Here is a 10,038-nt window from a genome sequence, read left to right on the forward strand (position 1 = left end):
TATTTTTTCTTTTCAGTACGTAAGTGGAACCCTGCTGGAGATAATGCTACCTGAAAAGTTCTATCAGCCAAATATAGAAGGAGATGCAGAGGAAAAAAAAGGTATGTGGCTGTAAAGAAAGGAGCACTAGTCAGCCTTTGATCATGATACTAAAAATCTTTATTAACTATATTCCAATGTATGGAAGTGCACATAAAAATATTTTTTTAATTATGCAAATCTAATTATTCCTTAGACAGCAATCTTAGGTAGCCAGACTAAGTCAGAAACACATTTTTATGGTGGCAACATAAATCCTGCCAAAACAGGAGCTCATAATGGAAGTGCTAAAACAACCTTAGCACTTCAAGTGCAAAGAGTATAATCAAATTTAAAAACTATTTTATCTCATCAATTAAGTGTATTGTCACAAGCTGGCTGTTCAACAGGAAAATAGATGATGACAGCATACAAGCAAAATAAATCAGGATCAATTGATGCTGTTTGTCATATGTATTTTGTAAGTTTTAAGAATAAAATACATTACACAGTTTTCAGTGTTGCCTTTTTTTATAAATGCTGCTGATTGATGCTGAAGTAACCCAGCAAGTTGTGTTGCGGTATACATTTTCTTGTACATCTTTCTCCTCTCAGTACAAGAAGTGAAGATAATGAGAAGTTGTAATACCCAGACTGGAGAGAACAACATTTCATTCTGTGAGAGAGTTTAGAAATGTGTCCTTTACTTTTCTTGAGTGCATCAAAACAGTGTCCTAAGCGTTTTAGTTTCAGGCTCTTCCAGGGTTACATATACCTTTGAAATCTGCCAGGTTTTTTCTGAGGGTTAAATGTTTTGCAACACCAGCTCTCACCCTGCTGTGCGCATACATATGCACCTAAACATCTTTCCTTTGCATTTCTGTGATTATCCTGCACTACAGCTTTTTAAAAACAGTGCTGAACACCATGGTCATACATCACGATGCTCTGCTGTTACCACATGTATTTCTGGATTTATGATGTCATGCACTGTTGGAACCCTATCAGAAAATGATAACATTTCAGACCAGGAGTGAAACCAAATAGATTCTATAACTTCTCTTGTTTCATTCTATCATTTCTCTTTCATTGTTTTTCTTTCTCCTAAACAGTGCCATTTTCAAGGTACTGGCAGGTGGCCTGGAGAAGACAGTGGAGATCTGTTATTCCCTGCAGTGATTAATACAGATAGACTCCTGAACAAATATCTGAAGTTGTGCTGTGACATTAAAACAAAGATTCTGAAGATATGAATGAAGACATGGCTTGGCAAATACTGAGTGGAACTGAGAGGAATCTTATGGTCCACTCAGACAAAAACATAGGATGGTGCACGACTGTGAAGAGCAGTAAAGCCATTGTGAATTGGCCAACTTCGACTATTGCTGATGAGCAGGTAATTACGGCATTCTTAGTTAATCAATCATTCATCTTGAAATTAAGATGTTTGCAACTACTGAGTGATCATCTTGTTCTCTAACTCATAAACCTGGGTAAAACATAAGAGGTTATGTTGGTTTGTGGTCATTGGGTTCCCAAAATGTGCTAAGGCAAGTAATGGGATACATCGAACCATTTTCCTTTCGCTCCAGTTGTCGGCATTCAGTAACAGAAATGAAACCTTCTCCTTGGACTGGTGTTTTGGTTTCTAATATTTCTATATATCGTACTGATTTCTGCCAGGGGACTTTTAGGTGCTGGGATTGTTTACTTTATCTATTCATTAGTGGAACTTCTACAGGGTATGAAGTCTTTAACTTTTTGAAGTTATTAAGTTGTTACTATACAAAAGATGTGTGGAAAATGTGTAGAAAAAAATGTTCCATGTAAACTCAGAATTTATTATAGGATGGCAAATTTGTGCCATGCTTTTTCTGGATCAGAGACAGACCCTACAAAGTGAAGCACCTTCAGCTTTTGACTTACTGAAACAGGAGTTTGAATGGAAAGTTACCAAACTCAGACCACGAAGCCCAGGAAGTTGTTCATAACATTATTTGCTTTCTGACTAAGGGTCAAAGCCGAAGCTGGAAACTAAAGACTGCATCAGGATTTTCAGAGTAACTGTAGACTAGTGATCACACTGCTGGGCAGATGAGTATCAGAGTGAGTTTTGAAGGCAATGGTATCATTTATCCACACTTTTTGGCTGTGGAAATCTTTCAAAGGCTAACTCTGGGCAGCACAGTCAGTACAACTAGCAAGAAAGCATCTTCTGGCTAATTCAAGCATGTGCATTAGGTGAGGACAGGTCCTCGAACTTCATGCCTAAGCCTGGCAGCTTGCTTATGCTATCAGTCTGTGCAGTGGTATCGGATGACTGATGTCAAGCAAACAAATTAGTTTGGATTTTGTCCTAGAAAAGCCCCAACATACCCACTAGGGCAGGGATAGACAGGGATGGTGAACAGATGGAATTCAGATTGTCATAAATGGAAACACAACTACTTCCAGATTTTAAGAGGATCACATGGAGCTCTTAGGATTGACCAGACATACAAGATATATTGTTTCATGTAAGGGACCTCAACAGTACTTGATCTACAAATAGCTGACAATGGCCATAACATATGGTAAAAGATGGATCTGTGGAAGTAAGGGATGGGACCCTGAAAAGTCAGCATATCCTGTCTCTCAAATGCAAAGGGCAGTAGACAGATGTGGGCTGGCATTTAAAGGTGTTACACCCTCATGACAGTTCTGGAGTAGTCAAGGATACAAAAGTAAATGTGTAGGCTGACATGAGTACCCATAATATATTTTAATAAGTAGAGGGCTTGGCAGCTGTGCAAAATTTACCAATTTTCTATAGTCTTCTTTTTGTTACTCATGTTAAGGTAATTTAAAGCTGAAGTCAGAAGGGTGAAGCACTGTGAGAGAGAAGATATCTTTTACCTTAATATCCGATCCTATAGATCTTATGGAAGTAAATATCTAGCCTTGGAAGCCAAAAGTGTATTTTTCTCCAAGCTAATAATTTTATCCTCCCTGCAATATGACTTTAGTTGACATTAAGCACATCTATTAAATTTCAACATATTTCTTGAGTTATCAGGTAATTTGATAATTTGACAATTTGATTTGTCAAGATTCTCTGCAGTGTAGATAAAATTAATTGTATTGACAGGCAGGAGTTTTTGGGCAAGTCAATACAAGGGACATTGGAGTTTAAGAATAGAAAGGATTTCATAGCTCATCAAATCCAATTTCCTGCTGCCACGGGTGGTCAAGTGTTTCATGTTCTACTGCTGTTATATTTCTGGAAAAATAAACATACAGATTTCCTAACTGTCTCACTTCAAGCCTTACAAGTTTTGCTGCTACTTCTCAGTTTTCTTCTCCTTTCACCTACCTAGTGATCCATATTGAAAATTGAGGCAAAATATTCAAAGGTATTTTGAACCATGCATAGTTTATCCTCCATTGCTCCTTTATCTTCAGTGAACAGGGATGTCATTTAATGTTCTCTTAAATTTATGTGGATGAAGAACCTTTTTGTTATATATATTTTTAAGACTTATAATGTTTGATTTTCAGTAAATATTATTTCACCACTATACTTTGCATCACTGATGTTTAGCTTTCCTTGCTGACCACTATTTGGTTTAATTAATTCTTCTAATTTCTTGAAATTCACCCTTTCTTTTGAAATCAATAAACCTGAAGACCAACTTCTATTAATCCACCAGCTAATCAAAATGTTATCTGTATGTGATCACTTAAAAGGTTGTTTTTATGACCAGCTATTCTTTAGTGCACATACCACTTTAAAAATCAAATGTAAATCAGTTCTAAAATAGAATCAGCTCTATTTGATTCAGTAATTATTCAGTATTGTCTACCACATCTGAGGATAACTGGTTCTGAATATTCTTATTGACACTTTTTTCCCAGGGAGTGACACAGAAACTGATCTGTCCAGCAGTAATTTTGACTATTGTGTTCCTAGCTCATTTATTTCTCCTTAATTAAAGCTGTGGTCCCACAGATCTATAAGCCAGTTTAAATGGTAGGTCCTTTTATCTTTCAAACTTCCATCAGCTCCAACTACATTTAATTTTGTCCCTAATCCCATCTCCAATGATGGAAACCTCACAACATCTCTGGGCAACCTCTTCCAGTGTTTTACCATTGTCAAAAGCAAAAAAGTTGGGGATTTTTTCCTCATGTTTAGGTGAAATTTCCTGAGTTTCAGTCTGTGCCCCTTGCCTCCTGCCCTTGCACTGGCAACCAATGAGAGGAGTCCAGCTCCAGCTTCTTCTTTCCCTCTCTCCCTCCCTCCCATCATGTATTTAAACACATTGATAAATTCCCTGCGAAGTCTTCTCTTTCTGAGGCTAAACAATCACAGCTCTTTGAGCTTCTCCTCACAGAGCAGATGCTACTTAATCATCTTAGTGGCTTTTTGCTGGACACATTCCAGTATGTCCAGCTCTCCCTTGTACTGAGGAGCCCAGCAGTGGGCACAGTACTGAGAACATGTTTTGTTTTCTCCAGATCTGTTTTTGTTTATGTTCATTTTACTAGTTCCACAAAAGGAATTAATTTCCATTTTATGAAAAGTCATTTTTAGCTCCGGCATGCATATGTATACCTTGGAATTATATTGCACAATTTAATGTTTCAGTGTTGTAAGGAATACTTTATCACTCAGATGCCACCTAAACTAGCAAATGGCACTAGATGTGCAAAGTCAGAAAATTAAAACTCACATATTAGACACAGCATGTACGATTTTATATTGCATTTTAATTCTTCACTTCTATATCATCAGAAATTTCTTTTAAATTGAAACAAATGAATCTACAGGAAGGAGGTAAGAGACGGGGAACTTTCTATGGAGTATGTCAATCTGTAGATTAATTAATACATTGATTCCATTTGAGAGCCTGAATGTACCTGTCTTCCCACTGAGATACCCACTGTGCAATCAGTGGTAATTTAAAAATCAATTGCTCTTCTGTAGCAATTAGGTTTGTCCATTTAAACAGATATAATTGATAGAGCCTGCAACTAATTTCAAAGCAGGGATTCTTTAGGGATTCTAGAGATTAAGAGCTGTGAGCCAGCAATTTGTGGGTTTTTCACTCAACAAATGAACATCTACACACACTGGTTTGTGTATAAGTTTCAAGTACATTATATCAGATAAGAAAATTATTTTGAAATATACTGCTAAATAAAGCATAATATATTGCTAGACAAAGCCAAAAAGTTAATGAAAGTGATTGCATTTAGGTACAACTGTATCTTAAAGGTACTGAAATATAATTATTCTTACATGTCATAGAATTAAATGTGTTGCCTTTAAAATTTCATCATATTCTTTTGAAATTTCTCTTTCTTTTCCCTGTGTTTTATGTCTGGCTGAATAAAGTTTACTTTCCTCAAAAATTTCATTTAAAGTTGTTTTCTGTTTTGAGCATACAGAGAGAATTTATGGAGCTCTTGCCACACAGTGCTTAATCAAATAAAATATGATACTTGCACATGTAGAATAGATATTTCTGAGATTCATTAAACAACTATCTTCCCTCAAGGCAATTCATTGTTATGCACCAGAGGGCTTGAAGATGGGCTATTTAGGGAAAAAAAAAAAAAGGCAGAAAATAGGACAAGAGAAAAAGGAAGAGACCTAAGACTAACATGAAATGCATATTCACAGTTTTAAAAGCCTTTGCAATTTACTGCAGCCCTGAGGTGGCATTAATTGACACATTAGCAAGTTATATACTGTGTTATGTGTCTATTTAGCCTATAACACAATAAAAATAACACCAGGGGAATCGCTGTAACACATTGCATATACAGCTTGTGTTTAAAGTAAGGAACACCTTACAAAAGCAGACAAGAGCAGATTAATGATAATGTGTTGCAGTTAACTCACAGACTGTCCCTGCAACTCATGTAATTGAATTGCCAACTGTCAGCTTGCAGAGGCATCTTCACAATATTTTAAGGGAAAATCTTATACTTCCTAAAAACTAATGGGAATAGAAATTTATTTGAATGAGGTCTGGCTTTCCATATCAATATGGAATACAGCATATGCCCACAAAAAGACTAATCACTCATTTTCTGTTAAAATTCAGACTGAGATGCTAATACCTACTCCAGATAGTGTGCCTTCTACAAGAAGTGGAGCGATATGCATTTAGAATAATAAGGTAAAAGGATTACATAACTTATGTTCTTGTGTAAAATTTTCTTTTACAAATGAAGGAACAACTCAGCATTTCAGGATCTTGAAATTCAGCACTAGCCAGTGAAACTATTCTATTGCACAATTTTTATTTAAGGAAAGTTTAGGAGTTCTTTCATTGTTAATTTTTACATTTCATTTTCTTTGAAAAAAATTTTTTTAAAAAGGATCTTGCATGTAACACTATAGCTATTGCTAGAGCTAATTCTGTATAACCTCTCAAGTGCCAAGTTAGATAATAATCATGCAGCTTGTTTCAGTATGCTCCTGGTTTATTATCTGTTAAATGTAACCTCATCTAGATAAGTAAAACAAGGATAATATGTGCACCAAAGCACGCACATTCTTAATATTCTGCATATTCTTAGCATGTAGAAAAGTGCTACAAAATGTTAATATTAGTGTGCATGGGGAATGAATAACATCTGGGTGTGGAAGCATCAGAAAGAAAAACCAGCTGGAGAATAGTTACAAGAATGGTGTGTGTCCATAGCACCTCAATTAACAGGTCATCAAGATCCCTGCACGTATCTACCTACAGCTTTGAAGCACACAAGATGAGGGAAAGGGCAGCGAGTAAATCCCAATGACTTGCTGAAGTGGGAAAATAAGCATGCTCAGGTTACAAAAAGACATATCCACAAGTGAGATGTGGAAAGAAGGCATAAGTGAACGGCTGAAATCAGTTTCGATTTAAAATAAATCCACTTTCCACTCCTAGGAGGTCTTGCATTGTTGCTGCAATGTTGCAACATGATTTCCTACAAAGCCTGCCTATTATTCCTTTGGCGTCGTAAAAACATATAATTGACTCCATGTGTTTGCAGTGTTTTCTACAAAAACATAGTGAATGAATTCACCTGTATTGTTACAACTGAGCTAGGATTGAATATATAATCCAAAAATTATACTTTCTGTTAACTTCCAGAACTACACAAAAAGATTCTCAGCTGGTATTTATTGCGACAGCTTCATTAAAATCAAGAGAGCTACAACAATCTACACCAGCTGTGGGCCTGCTACACTAGTTTGCTACCAGGCACATGCAGAACTCAGCTGCTTGTGTACTTGCTTCAGACCAGTCCAGAGGTTTCATGAGCAGGCTGCTAAGGCTGGATAGACTTTAAAATTAAACAGATGCTTTAGAAAGAAATATATATATATTTAGATGATCTGCAGTTATTAAATGATGAATAATATTTCTGAATAGCTTTATGAGATGCATGTGGCAATTACTATGCACTTTTTATAGCTAGGGGATTGACATCTATAAGCCTAAGTGACTTCCCTGTGGTCATATAGTGTTACCAAGCTTTCAGCTCTAGGCTGTCCCAATCCCCATTTTAACCACAAGACTTGGCTCCCTTTCAGGAGGTTAATACTTGACTATATGCTACTGAAGCAACAATTAACACTAGCTAAGCTGTTTGCTCGAGCATTTCAGCTTAAATGGAAATAAATTTTGTTCTGTAGTGTTAAAATTTGGCTTGTGTGTTGTAAACTAGGTCAGATGTTATTTATATCACTGGCGATGAGAATGATTTGATTTCTAACATTGCTAAGCTAAGAAGTAGTGATTGTTCTACAGACATTTTTTTCTAGGTATCAGAAAAGGACATTTCTAGGTATCTCAAGGACAGTTCTTCAGAGACACCAGGGCCTACAAAATTATCCTTAGGCTAGTAAATGCTGCCAACTTCTCTTTCATTGATGTATACAACATTCATGACTAAACAATTACTTTTTTATATATACAGCAGTTGTTTGGAGTTTCCTCAGAATAGATGATTTCTACTTGAATTCCCAGTAGGACTGGGAGAGAGGGCTTAACACCCAGAGCAGAAAGAATTAGTTACCACAGCCTTTTTAAAACTTTACTAATTTACATATTTGATTTTTTTGTTGGTTCTGCCCTCTTCTGTTCCTCCTGCTAAGAGTCAGATCCTAGCTTTATCTTTTGTACAGACATGGAGTCTCAGTAAAAGGACAACTGAAAAAAGATGAGTGAGCTGGCAGTCATGGTTTTCTAAGAAATGATTGCTGCACGTGCAAATAATTATTTGTTTAATTTCAGTCTGCATGAACAAAAGAAAATAAGCAAAACTCTTAGGAAAATGCGTCTATATGAAAAAATAATCCTCTTATAAACTTTATGTCAGGGAATTACTTATTTTGTCTTCAGTGTTGCAATTTCACTCACAAAGATGGTCAAATCAATTATCCGATATTTAAAAAGGTGGGGTTTGGTGAGTTGTCCTTTTTTTTTAAAGGAAAGAGGAAAGCATACAAGACTGGTCCTCTGTAATTCCTGGGATATGGCAGATACCTTAAAATAATAAATTTTTAAAAAATAGAAAAAAATCTGCAATCTGTCTTTATGTGCTTTCGATAAAGAGTTTAAGATTTGACTAATAGAGTCCATATTGAGCTGTATATGCAGGTGGCTAAGTCAAAAGTCTAGTGACTAGAAATTCTCTGTCCCAATGGGGACAACGTAACCAGCCTCATCCATGTCCTTGTGTTTTATTAACAGGCATTTACAATGAATCTCTTACACTTTGCTGTGCCATTTGCATGTTCTTTTATGAAGCAGAATCACAGAATCATGGAGTGATTTGGTTTGGCAGGGACCAAACCCAGATTATCAAACCCCTTGCTGTAGATAGGGACATCTTTCACTAGACCAGATTGCTTAAAGTCCATTCAACCTGGCCTTAAACACTTCCAGGGATGGGGCATCCACAGCTTCTGGGCAACTTGTTCCAGTGCTACCACTCGTATTTGTGCAATATTTATTCCTTATGTCCAATCTAAATCTACTCTCTTTCAGTTTAAAACTCTTGCTCCTTGTCCTGTCACTACGGACCTTGGAAAGTCCCACAAGCCTCCTTCAAGCACAGGAAGGCTGCAGTAAGGTCTCCCCAGAGCCTTCTCTTCTCCAGACTGAACAACCCCAACTCTCTGTGTGTCTTCATGGGAGAGGTACTCCTGCTCCTTGATGGTTTTTGTGCCCTCTTCTGGACTTGCTCAAGCAGGTCCTTGCTTGTCTTGTGCCAGGGACCCCTGAACTGAATGCAGGACCCAACTGTAGATGCTGTAAATGGTTTCTATCTTTTTCTGTATGTCTTCAGTCCTTTGCTTGCCATTCCCCTGAGGTAACCTCAGCCAAGCTGCGGCCGCCAAGGGAGATGTGACTGCTGCAGGGCACCTGTCCGTCCTCCGGCGCACGAGCTCCTGCGCTTGTTCGATCCCTCTCTGCTGCAGAGGAGGCAAACCGGGCTCTTTTGTGTGCGCGTGTTATTGAAGGTGTTTTCAGAATTCCCGGCCGAGCGTCTCTTTTCCCATTCCCTTCCAGCTACCATTTCCTAGCCTTTTAGGCCAGTAGGTTTGGCTTTACGGTGCGCTTAACACACAACAGGAGTATAACCTTGCCATCGTGCTTTAGTTGCGACCCGGCAAACACCGGGATTTGGTTATTTGCTTTTAGGGTGCTGAAGTAGAAAATGCGTCTTATTTGTAGGGAACAATGTGCTACAACAACTAAAAATTCATCAGCAGAGCCGGGGGCATTTTCTGCCTGGGCATAAATGCAGCCAGGGTCACGTTCCCCGCCTCTCGTCCCGGCCCCGGCCCCGGCTCCGGCTCCGGCTCCGGCCCAGCAGCGGCGGCGGGCGGGGCCGGATTGCGCGGGGGAACGGAAAGCTCCGGACCGGGTTTCCCGTTGTCCCGGTGCCATCCGGGGGGAAGAGTTTAGGCGGCAGCAATCCCGGGAGAGATGAGGAAGGTGGAGGTGCGGTAGCTGCTTCTCCAGGTCCCTC

General features: G+C 38.2%; 1 protein-coding gene across 2 annotated transcripts in view; it reads left to right on the forward strand.

Annotated features, from left to right (window-relative positions):
• Nucleotides 1-9: 9 nt before the first annotated feature.
• Nucleotides 10-10,038, forward strand: part of ZNF770 (zinc finger protein 770) — an 18,605-nt gene continuing 8,576 nt past the window's right edge. The window contains exons 1-2 of one of the 2 annotated variants that reach the window (XM_017741787.1): nucleotides 10-101; nucleotides 1,131-1,414. The gene's annotated coding sequence lies outside the window, so the exon portion shown is untranslated. Of the gene's footprint in view, nucleotides 102-1,130; nucleotides 1,415-9,896; nucleotides 10,011-10,038 lie in introns of those variants that run through there. The other variant, XM_017741789.1, reaches the window with a different exon arrangement.

The sequence above is a fragment of the Corvus brachyrhynchos genome, unplaced genomic scaffold, assembly GCF_000691975.1.
Source record: "Corvus brachyrhynchos isolate BGI_N302 unplaced genomic scaffold, ASM69197v1 scaffold115, whole genome shotgun sequence".
NCBI lineage: Eukaryota > Metazoa > Chordata > Aves > Passeriformes > Corvidae > Corvus > Corvus brachyrhynchos.